The sequence below is a fragment of the Triturus cristatus genome, chromosome 8 (assembly GCF_964204655.1).
Source record: "Triturus cristatus chromosome 8, aTriCri1.1, whole genome shotgun sequence".
Lineage (NCBI taxonomy): Eukaryota > Metazoa > Chordata > Amphibia > Caudata > Salamandridae > Triturus > Triturus cristatus.
This window is the reverse complement of record NC_140591.1, coordinates 55611520-55624186: the sequence shown is the minus strand read 5'-3', so window position 1 is coordinate 55624186 and position 12667 is coordinate 55611520. Positions and strand designations below refer to the sequence as shown.

At 37.6% G+C, this 12667-nt stretch overlaps 2 non-coding genes across 2 annotated transcripts; both read right to left on the bottom strand.

The window, feature by feature from the left end:
- Window positions 1-1959: 1959 nt before the first annotated feature.
- On the bottom strand, window positions 1960-2032 carry TRNAF-GAA (transfer RNA phenylalanine (anticodon GAA)). The gene has a single exon. It is a non-coding gene; the product is annotated as a tRNA-Phe (tRNA).
- Window positions 2033-9401: 7369 nt separating this feature from the next.
- TRNAF-GAA (transfer RNA phenylalanine (anticodon GAA)) lies at window positions 9402-9474 on the bottom strand. Its single transcript has one exon. It is a non-coding gene; the product is annotated as a tRNA-Phe (tRNA).
- Between the last annotated feature and the right edge of the window lie 3193 nt (window positions 9475-12667).

The window sequence follows — 12667 nt, the reverse complement described above, 5'->3', positions numbered from 1 at the left end:
AGCTTTACTTTAAAATAAAGCAAGAAGTTGCAAATAAATGAGGCATAGTTGAATACAAGAGAGGTGGAAGCAAGTTTGAAAGGAAGACAGAAAGTAAATAATATGTTGAATTGATTGGAGTTAAATCAACGCTCTTCTTTATCAAAACCTTTTATCAATCTGATCAACAACACAAACAGCTTTTTTGACATGAAAAGCAGAAGTTGAAATTGTGCCGAAACCCGGGATTGAACCAGGGACCTTTAGATCTTCAGTCTAAGCTCTCCCAACTGAGCTATTTCAGCCTGCTGGTAGTTTGGGTCTTCATCCTTTCTTTTAAACTTCCCAAGAAAATAGATGCTCAACCTCATGCTAGAGCTATGTTTTAAGATGTCCTGTATCATTCATCAGTTAACGGGTGCAATAGGTAAATAGCATTTTTCGGATCCAGGTTAGGTAGCTTTTTTTTTTACTCTGAATGGACTAGCACCATATTACACAGAGGTATTTGGCCTGAGTAGGTAAGCTATGTCATCTGAATACTGAAATCTGTGTTCAAGGAGAAGTGGAAGCTGATGCAGACAAGAGTTTACTTTACAAAAAAGCATGAAATAGGAAACATTTGTAGTCGAAGCTGAATGCAAGAGAGGTGGAAGCAAATTTAGAAGGAGGACAGAAAGACAATTCTATGTTGAATTGATCATGTTGTCGATCAGTTGATCAAATATTTTGATAAATAAAGAAAGAAAAACTTGAGCTGATACCAAGAAATACTTTGTGAGAAGCAAGAAACCTCTCAGACTTTTCCGAAACCCAGCATTGAACAAGGGACTTTTAGATTTTCAATCTAACACTCTCCCGACTGAGCTATTTCATCCAGCTGGCCATTTTGGCTTTCTGTTGTATTTTTGATAATTGTTAAAGATAAATGCAGACCCTGGTCATTCTATCTGCATGTGCAGTTATGTGTTAAATTGTCCAATATTATTCAGCAGCTAAATTGGTCTGATGGGTGAATTTCCTTTTTAGGAGCCAAGTTAGTTAGAAGATGTTTGTAAACTATGAATGGACTTATACTCAGACACACAGACCTATATGGCGAGGGTAGGCAAACTAGGTCATCTGACTACTAACAGTTTTGTATAAGGGGAACTCGAGGCTGATGCAGGCAAAGCTTTACTTTCAATTAAAGGAAGAATTGGCAAATAAAGCAGGTAAAGTTGAATACAAGAGAGGTGGAAGCAAGTTTGACAGAAAGACAGAATGTAAAAAATATGTTGAAATGGTTGTCTTATCGATCAGCTTGATAAAAGGTTTTGATCATTATAAACAACGTCAATATGAGTTGACTCCAAATAGCATTTGTGGCATGCAAAGCAGAAGTTCAAAATGTGCCTAAACCTGGGATTGAACCAGGGACCTTTAGATCTTCAGTCTACTGCTCTCCCAACTGAGCTATTTCATCCAGCTGGCAATTTTGGCTTTCTGTTGTATTTTTTATAATTGTTAAATATAAATGCAGAACCTGGTCACTCTATCTGCATGTGCAGTTATGTGTTAAATTGTCCAGTATTATTCAGTAGCTAAATTGGTCTGATGGGTGAATTTCCTTTTTAGGAGCCAAGTTAGTTAGATGATGTTTGTAAACTATGAATGGACTTATACTCAGAAACACAGACCTATATGGCGAGGGTCGGCAAGCTAGGTCATCTGACTACTAACAGTTTTGTATAAGGGGAACTGGAGGCTGATGCAGGCAAAGCTTTACTTTCAATTAAAGGAAGAATTGGGAAATAAAGGAGGCAAAGTTGAATACAAGAGAGGTGGAAGCAAGTTTGAAAGAAAGACAGAAAGTAAATAATATGTTGAATTAATTGTATTGTCGATTATCTTGATAAAAGGTTTTGATCATTATAAACAAAGTCAATATGAGTTGACTCAAAATAGTCTTTGTGGCATGCAAAGCAGAAGTCCAAAATGTGCCGAAACCCGGGATCAAACCAGGGACCTTTAGATCTTCAGTCTAACGCTCTCCCAACTGAGCTATTTCGGCCTGCCAGCAGCTATAGTATTCAGCCTCTTTTTTTGAACAATCCCAGAACAGAGATGCAGAACCTGGATTTTCAATCTGAGGTTAGAGCTGTGTTTTAATGTGTCCTGCATTGTTCAGCAGCTAACTGGTGAAATGGGTGAGTAGCGTTTTTGGGATAATTGTTAGGTCGTTTTTCTTTTAAAACTCTAAGTGGACCAGCACTGTATTACACAGACGTATGTCGCCTGAGTAGGTAAGCTATGTCATCTCAATACTGACAACTTTGTTCAAGGAGAAGTGAAAGCTGATGCAGACAAGAGTTTACTTTGAAAAAAGTATAAAATGGGATAAATTCGTCATCAAAGCTGATGGCAAGAGAGGTGGAAGCAAGTTTAGAAGGAGGACAGAAAGACAACTTTTTGTTGAAGTTATCATGTTGTTGATCAGTTGATAAAATATTTTGAGAAATAAAGAAAAAAAAACTAGAGCTGATTTCAAGAAATATTTTGCAAGAATGTAGGATCCCCTCGCACTGTGCTGAAAGTCAGGATTGAATCAGGTACCTTAAGCTCTTCAGTCTAACGATCTCCCAACTGAGATATTTCAGCCAACAAGTCCCTGTGGCCTCCTGATGTATTATTAATAATTGTAGACGATACATACAGAACCTGGTCATTCGATTTTCGTTTATAGTTATGTGTTAAAGTGTCCAGTATCATTCAGCAGGTAACTTGGTCTGATGAGTGAATATCCTTTTTAGGGGACAATGTAGGTAGAATTTTTTTTTCTAAACTCTGAATTGACTTATACTCTGAAACACAGACCTATATGGCCAGGGTGTACAAGCTATGTCATCTGACTACTGACAGTTTTGTATAAGGGGAATTGGAGGCTGATGCAGGCAAAGCTTTACTTTAAAATAAAGCAAGAAGTTTCAAATAAATGAGGCATAGTTGAATACAAGAGAGGTGGAAGCAAGTTTGAAAGGAAGACAGAAAGTAAATAATATGTTGAATTGATTGGAGTTAAATCAACGCTCTTCTTTATCAAAACCTTTTATCAATCTCATCAACAACACAAACAGCTTTTGTGACATGAAAAGCAGAAGTTGAAATTGTGCCGAAACCCGGGATTGAACCAGGGACCTTTAGATCTTCAGTCTAAGCTCTCCCAACTGAGCTATTTCAGCCTGCTGGTAGTTTGGGTCTTCATCCTTTCTTTTAAACTTCCCAAGAAAATAGATGCTCAACCTCATGCTAGAGCTATGTTTTAAGATGTCCTGTATCATTCATCAGTTAACGGGTGCAATAGGTAAATAGCATTTTTCGGATCCAGGTTAGGTAGCTTTTTTTTTTACTCTGAATGGACTAGCACCATATTACACAGAGGTATTTGGCCTGAGTAGGTAAGCTATGTCATCTGAATACTGAAATCTGTGTTCAAGGAGAAGTGGAAGCTGATGCAGACAAGAGTTTACTTTACAAAAAAGCATGAAATAGGAAACATTTGTAGTCGAAGCTGAATGCAAGAGAGGTGGAAGCAAATTTAGTAGGAGGACAGAAAGACAATTCTATGTTGAATTGATCATGTTGTCGATCAGTTGATCAAATATTTTGATAAATAAAGAAAGAAAAACTTGAGCTGATACCAAGAAATACTTTGTGAGAAGCAAGAAACCTCTCAGACTTTTCCGAAACCCAGCATTGAACAAGGGACTTTTAGATTTTCAATCTAACACTCTCCCGACTGAGCTATTTCATCCAGCTGGCCATTTTGGCTTTCTGTTGTATTTTTGATAATTGTTAAAGATAAATGCAGACCCTGGTCATTCTATCTGCATGTGCAGTTATGTGTTAAATTGTCCAATATTATTCAGCAGCTAAATTGATCTGATGGGTGAATTTCCTTTTTAGGAGCCAAGTTAGTTAGAAGATGTTTGTAAACTATGAATGGACTTATACTCAGACACACAGACCTATATGGCGAGGGTAGGCAAACTAGGTTATCTGACTACTAACAGTTTTGTATAAGGGGAACTCGAGGCTGATGCAGGCAAAGCTTTACTTTCAATTAAAGGAAGAATTGGCAAATAAAGCAGGTAAAGTTGAATACAAGAGAGGTGGAAGCAAGTTTGACAGAAAGACAGAATGTAAAAAATATGTTGAAATGGTTGTCTTATCGATCAGCTTGATAAAAGGTTTTGATCATTATAAACAACGTCAATATGAGTTGACTCCAAATAGCATTTGTGGCATGCAAAGCAGAAGTTCAAAATGTGCCTAAACCCGGGATTGAACCAGGGACCTTTAGATCTTCAGTCTACTGCTCTCCCAACTGAGCTATTTCATCCAGCTGGCAATTTTGGCTTTCTGTTGTATTTTTTATAATTGTTAAAGATAAATGCAGAACCTGGTCACTCTATCTGCATGTGCAGTTATGTGTTAAATTGTCCAGTATTATTCAGTAGCTAAATTGGTCTGATGGGTGAATTTCCTTTTTAGGAGCCAAGTTAGTTAGATGATGTTTGTAAACTATGAATGGACTTATACTCAGAAACACAGACCTATATGGCGAGGGTCGGCAAGCTAGGTCATCTGACTACTAACAGTTTTGTATAAGGGGAACTCGAGGCTGATGCAGGCAAAGCTTTACTTTCAATTAAAGGAATAATTGGGAAATAAAGGAGGCAAAGTTGAATACAAGAGAGGTGGAAGCAAGTTTGAAAGAAAGACAGAAAGTAAATAATATGTTGAATTAATTGTATTGTCGATTATCTTGATAAAAGGTTTTGATCATTATAAACAAAGTCAATATGAGTTGACTCAAAATAGTCTTTGTGGCATGCAAAGCAGAAGTTCAAAATGTGCCGAAACCCGGGATCTTTAGATCTTCAGTCTAACGCTCTCCCAACTGAGCTATTTCGGCCTGCCAGCAGCTATAGTATTCAGACTCTTTTTTTGAACAATCCCAGAACAGAGATGCAGAACCTGGATTTTCAATCTGAGGTTAGAGCTGTGTTTTAATGTGTCCTGCATTGTTCAGCAGCTAACTGGTGAAATGGGTGAGTAGCGTTTTTGGGATAAATGTTAGGTCGTTTTTCTTTTAAAACTCTGAGTGGACCAGCACTGTATTACACAGACGTATGTCGCCTGAGTAGGTAAGCTATGTCATCTCAATACTGACAACTTTGTTCAAGGAGAAGTGAAAGCTGATGCAGACAAGAGTTTACTTTGAAAAAAGTATGAAATGGGATAAATTCGTCATCAAAGCTGATGGCAAGAGAGGTGGAAGCAAGTTTAGAAGGAGGACAGAAAGACAACTTTTTGTTGAAGTTATCATGTTGTTGATCAGTTGATAAAATATTTTGAGAAATAAAGTAAAAAAAACCAGAGCTGATTTCAAGAAATATTTTGCAAGAATGTAGGATCCCCTCGCACTGTGCTGAAAGTCAGGATTGAATCAGGTACCTTAAGCTCTTCAGTCTAACGATCTCCCAACTGAGATATTTCAGCCAACAAGTCCCTGTGGCCTCCTGTTAGAAGATGTTTGTAAACTATGAATGGACTTATACTCAGACACACAGACCTATATGGCGAGGGTAGGCAAACTAGGTCATCTGACTACTAACAGTTTTGTATAAGGGGAACTCGAGGCTGATGCAGGCAAAGCTTTACTTTCAATTAAAGGAAGAATTGGCAAATAAAGCAGGTAAAGTTGAATACAAGAGAGGTGGAAGCAAGTTTGACAGAAAGACAGAATGTAAAAAATATGTTGAAATGGTTGTCTTATCGATCAGCTTGATAAAAGGTTTTGATCATTATAAACAACGTCAATATGAGTTGACTCCAAATAGCATTTGTGGCATGCAAAGCAGAAGTTCAAAATGTGCCTAAACCCGGGATTGAACCAGGGACCTTTAGATCTTCAGTCTACTGCTCTCCCAACTGAGCTATTTCATCCAGCTGGCAATTTTGGCTTTCTGTTGTATTTTTTATAATTGTTAAAGATAAATGCAGAACCTGGTCACTCTATCTGCATGTGCAGTTATGTGTTAAATTGTCCAGTATTATTCAGTAGCTAAATTGGTCTGATGGGTGAATTTCCTTTTTAGGAGCCAAGTTAGTTAGATGATGTTTGTAAACTATGAATGGACTTATACTCAGAAACACAGACCTATATGGCGAGGGTCGGCAAGCTAGGTCATCTGACTACTAACAGTTTTGTATAAGGGGAACTGGAGGCTGATGCAGGCAAAGCTTTACTTTCAATTAAAGGAAGAATTGGGAAATAAAGGAGGCAAAGTTGAATACAAGAGAGGTGGAAGCAAGTTTGAAAGAAAGACAGAAAGTAAATAATATGTTGAATTAATTGTGTTGTCGATTATCTTGATAAAAGGTTTTGATCATTATAAACAAAGTCAATATGAGTTGACTCAAAATAGTCTTTGTGGCATGCAAAGCAGAAGTTCAAAATGTGCCGAAACCCGGGATCGAACCAGGGACCTTTAGACCTTCAGTCTAACACTCTCCCAACTGAGCTATTTCAGCCTGCCAGCAGCTATAGTATTCAGCCTCTTTTTTTGAACAATCCCAGAACAGAGATGCAGAACCTGGATTTTCAATCTGAGGTTAGAGCTGTGTTTTAATGTGTCCTGCATTGTTCAGCAGCTAACTGGTGAAATGGGTGAGTAGCGTTTTTGGGATAAATGTTAGGTCGTTTTTCTTTTAAAACTCTGAGTGGACCAGCACTGTATTACACAGACGTATGTCGCCTGAGTAGGTAAGCTATGTCATCTCAATACTGACAACTTTGTTCAAGGAGAAGTGAAAGCTGATGCAGACAAGAGTTTACTTTGAAAAAAGTATGAAATGGGATAAATTCGTCATCAAAGCTGATGGCAAGAGAGGTGGAAGCAAGTTTAGAAGGAGGACAGAAAGACAACTTTTTGTTGAAGTTATCATGTTGTTGATCAGTTGATAAAATATTTTGAGAAATAAAGTAAAAAAAAACAGAGCTGATTTCAAGAAATATTTTGCAAGAATGTAGGATCCCCTCGCACTGTGCTGAAAGTCAGGATTGAATCAGGTACCTTAAGCTCTTCAGTCTAACGATCTCCCAACTGAGATATTTCAGCCAACAAGTCCCTGTGGCCTCCTGATGTATTATTAATAATTGTAGACGATACATACAGAACCTGGTCATTCTATTTTCGTTTATAGTTATGTGTTAAAGTGTCCAGTATCATTCAGCAGGTAACTTGGTCTGATGTGTGAATATCCTTTTTAGGGGACAAGGTAGGTAGAATTTTTTTTCTAAACTCTGAATTGACTTATACTCTGAAACACAGACCTATATGGCCAGGGTGTACAAGCTATGTCATCTGACTACTGACAGTTTTGTATAAGGGGAATTGGAGGCTGATGCAGGCAAAGCTTTACTTTAAAATAAAGCAAAAAGTTGCAAATAAATGAGGCATAGTTGAATACAAGAGAGGTGGAAGCAAGTTTGAAAGGAAGACAGAAAGTAAATAATATGTTGAATTGATTGTGTTGTTGATCAGATTGATGAAAGGTTTTGATAAAGAAGAGCTTTGATTTAACTCCAAACAGCTTTTGTGACATGAAAAGCAGAAGTTGAAATTGTGCCGAAACCCGGGATTGAACCAGGGACCTTTAGATCTTCACTCTAACGCTCTCCCAATTGAGCTATTTCAGACTGCTGGTAGTTTGGGTCTTCATCCTTTCTTTTAAACTTCCCAAGAAAATAGATGCTCATCCTCATGCTAGAGCTATGTTTTAAGATGTCCTGTATCATTCATCAGTTAACGGGTGCAATAGGTAAATAGCATTTTTCGGATCCAGGTTAGGTAGCTTTTTTTTTTACTCTGAATGGACTAGCACCATATTACACAGAGGTATTTGGCCTGAGTAGGTAAGCTATGTCATCTGAATACTGAAATCTGTGTTCAAGGAGAAGTGGAAGCTGATGCAGACAAGAGTTTACTTTACAAAAAAGCATAAAATAGGAAACATTTGTAGTCGAAGCTGAATGCAAGAGAGGTGGAAGCAAATTTAGTAGGAGGACAGAAAGACAATTCTATGTTGAATTGATCATGTTGTCGATCAGTTGATCAAATATTTTGATAAATAAAGAAAGAAAAACTTGAGCTGATACCAAGAAATACTTTGTGAGAAGCAAGAAACCTCTCAGACTTTTCCGAAACCCAGCATTGAACAAGGGACTTTTAGATTTTCAATCTAACACTCTCCCGACTGAGCTATTTCATCCAGCTGGCCATTTTGGCTTTCTGTTGTATTTTTGATAATTGTTAAAGATAAATGCAGACCCTGGTCATTCTATCTGCATGTGCAGTTATGTGTTAAATTGTCCAATATTATTCAGCAGCTAAATTGGTCTGATGGGTGAATTTCCTTTTTAGGAGCCAAGTTAGTTAGAAGATGTTTGTAAACTATGAATGGACTTATACTCAGACACACAGACCTATATGGCGAGGGTAGGCAAACTAGGTCATCTGACTACTAACAGTTTTGTATAAGGGGAACTCGAGGCTGATGCAGGCAAAGCTTTACTTTCAATTAAAGGAAGAATTGGCAAATAAAGCAGGTAAAGTTGAATACAAGAGAGGTGGAAGCAAGTTTGACAGAAAGACAGAATGTAAAAAATATGTTGAAATGGTTGTCTTATCGATCAGCTTGATAAAAGGTTTTGATCATTATAAACAACGTCAATATGAGTTGACTCCAAATAGCATTTGTGGCATGCAAAGCAGAAGTTCAAAATGTGCCTAAACCCAGGATTGAACCAGGGACCTTTAGATCTTCAGTCTACTGCTCTCCCAACTGAGCTATTTCATCCAGCTGGCAATTTTGGCTTTCTGTTGTTTTTTTTATAATTGTTAAAGATAAATGCAGAACCTGGTCACTCTATCTGCATGTGCAGTTATGTGTTAAATTGTCCAGTATTATTCAGTAGCTAAATTGGTCTGATGGGTGAATTTCCTTTTTAGGAGCCAAGTTAGTTAGATGATGTTTGTAAACTATGAATGGACTTATACTCAGAAACACAGACCTATATGGCGAGGGTCGGCAAGCTAGGTCATCTGACTACTAACAGTTTTGTATAAGGGGAACTGGAGGCTGATGCAGGCAAAGCTTTACTTTCAATTAAAGGAAGAATTGGGAAATAAAGGAGGCAAAGTTGAATACAAGAGAGGTGGAAGCAAGTTTGAAAGAAAGACAGAAAGTAAATAATATGTTGAATTAATTGTGTTGTCGATTATCTTGATAAAAGGTTTTGATCATTATAAACAAAGTCAATATGAGTTGACTCAAAATAGTCTTTGTGGCATGCAAAGCAGAAGTTCAAAATGTGCCGAAACCCGGGATCGAACCAGGGACCTTTAGATCTTCAGTCTAACACTCTCCCAACTGAGCTATTTCGGCCTGCCAGCAGCTATAGTATTCAGCCTCTTTTTTTGAACAATCCCAGAACAGAGATGCAGAACCTGGATTTTCAATCTGAGGTTAGAGCTGTGTTTTAATGTGTCCTGCATTGTTCAGCAGCTAACTGGTGAAATGGGTGAGTAGCGTTTTTGGGATAAATGTTAGGTCGTTTTTCTTTTAAAACTCTAAGTGGACCAGCACTGTATTACACAGACGTATGTCGCCTGAGTAGGTAAGCTATGTCATCTCAATACTGACAACTTTGTTCAAGGAGAAGTGAAAGCTGATGCAGACAAGAGTTTACTTTGAAAAAAGTATAAAATGGGATAAATTCGTCATCAAAGCTGATGGCAAGAGAGGTGGAAGCAAGTTTAGAAGGAGGACAGAAAGACAACTTTTTGTTGAAGTTATCATGTTGTTGATCAGTTGATAAAATATTTTGAGAAATAAAGAAAAAAAAACTAGAGCTGATTTCAAGAAATATTTTGCAAGAATGTAGGATCCCCTCGCACTGTGCTGAAAGTCAGGATTGAATCAGGTACCTTAAGCTCTTCAGTCTAACGATCTCCCAACTGAGATATTTCAGCCAACAAGTCCCTGTGGCCTCCTGATGTATTATTAATAATTGTAGACGATACATACAGAACCTGGTCATTCTATTTTCGTTTATAGTTATGTGTTAAAGTGTCCAGTATCATTCAGCAGGTAACTTGGTCTGATGAGTGAATATCCTTTTTAGGGGACAATGTAGGTAGAATTTTTTTTTCTAAACTCTGAATTGACTTATACTCTGAAACACAGACCTATATGGCCAGGGTGTACAAGCTATGTCATCTGACTACTGACAGTTTTGTATAAGGGGAATTGGAGGCTGATGCAGGCAAAGCTTTACTTTAAAATAAAGCAAGAAGTTTCAAATAAATGAGGCATAGTTGAATACAAGAGAGGTGGAAGCAACTTTGAAAGGAAGACAGAAAGTAAATAATATGTTGAATTGATTGTGTTGTTGATCAGATTGATAAAAGGTTTTGATAAAGAAGAGCGCTGATTTAACTCCAAACAGCTTTTGTGACATGAAAAGCAGAAGTTGAAATTGTGCCAAAACCCAGGATTGAACCAGGGACCTTTAGATCTTCAGTCTAACGCCCTCCCAACTGAGCTATTTCGGCCTGCTGGTAGTTTGGGTCTTCATCCTTTCTTTTAAACTTCCCAAGAAAATAGATGCTCAACCTCATGCTAGATCTATGTTTTAAGATGTCCTGTATCATTCATCAGTTAACGGGTGCAATAGGTAAATAGCATTTTTCGGATCCAGGTTAGGTAGCTTTTTTTTTTACTCTGAATGGACTAGCACCATATTACACAGAGGTATTTGGCCTGAGTAGGTAAGCTATGTCATCTGAATACTGAAATCTGTGTTCAAGGAGAAGTGGAAGCTGATGCAGACAAGAGTTTACTTTACAAAAAAGCATGAAATAGGAAACATTTGTAGTCGAAGCTGAATGCAAGAGAGGTGGAAGCAAATTTAGAAGGAGGACAGAAAGACAATTCTATGTTGAATTGATCATGTTGTCGATCAGTTGATCAAATATTTTGATAAATAAAGAAAGAAAAACTTGAGCTGATACCAAGAAATATTTTGTGAGAAGCAAGAACCCTCTCAGACTTTTCCGAAACCCAGCATTGAACAAGGGACTTTTAGATTTTCAATCTAACACTCTCCCAACTGAGCTATTTCATCCAGCTGGCCATTTTGGCTTTCTGTTGTATTTTTGATAATTGTTAAAGATAAATGCAGACCCTGGTCATTCTATCTGCATGTGCAGTTATGTGTTAAATTGTCCAATATTATTCAGCAGCTAAATTGGTCTGATGGGTGAATTTCCTTTTTAGGAGCCAAGTTAGTTAGAAGATGTTTGTAAACTATGAATGGACTTATACTCAGACACACAGACCTATATGGCGAGGGTAGGCAAACTAGGTCATCTGACTACTAACAGTTTTGTATAAGGGGAACTCGAGGCTGATGCAGGCAAAGCTTTACTTTCAATTAAAGGAAGAATTGGCAAATAAAGCAGGTAAAGTTGAATACAAGAGAGGTGGAAGCAAGTTTGACAGAAAGACAGAATGTAAAAAATATGTTGAAATGGTTGTCTTATCGATCAGCTTGATAAAAGGTTTTGATCATTATAAACAACGTCAATATGAGTTGACTCCAAATAGCATTTGTGGCATGCAAAGCAGAAGTTCAAAATGTGCCTAAACCCGGGATTGAACCAGGGACCTTTAGATCTTCAGTCTACTGCTCTCCCAACTGAGCTATTTCATCCAGCTGTCAATTTTGGCTTTCTGTTGTATTTTTTATAATTGTTAAAGATAAATGCAGAACCTGGTCACTCTATCTGCATGTGCAGTTATGTGTTAAATTGTCCAGTATTATTCAGTAGCTAAATTGGTCTGATGGGTGAATTTCCTTTTTAGGAGCCAAGTTAGTTAGATGATGTTTGTAAACTATGAATGGACTTATACTCAGAAACACAGACCTATATGGCGAGGGTCGGCAAGCTAGGTCATCTGACTACTAACAGTTTTGTATAAGGGGAACTGGAGGCTGATGCAGGCAAAGCTTTACTTTCAATTAAAGGAAGAATTGGGAAATAAAGCAGGTAAAGTTGAATACAAGAGAGGTGGAAGCAAGTTTGACAGAAAGACAGAATGTAAAAAATATGTTGAAATGGTTGTCTTTTCGATCAGCTTGATAAAAGGTTTTGATCATTATAAACAACGTCAATATGAGTTGACTCCAAATAGCATTTGTGGCATGCAAAGCAGAAGTTCAAAATGTGCCTAAACCCGGGATTGAACCAGGAACCTTTAGATCTTCAGTCTACTGTTCTCCCAACTGAGCTATTTCATCCAGCTGGCAATTTTGGCTTTCTGTTGTATTTTTTATAATTGTTAAAGATAAATGCAGAACCTGGTCACTCTATCTGCATGTGCAGTTATGTGTTAAATTGTCCAGTATTATTCAGTAGCTAAATTGGTCTGATGGGTGAATTTCCTTTTTAGGAGCCAAGTTAGTTAGATGATGTTTGTAAACTATGAATGGACTTATACTCAGAAACACAGACCTATATGGCGAGGGTCGGCAAGCTAGGTCATCTGACTACTAACAGTTTTGTATAAGGGGAAC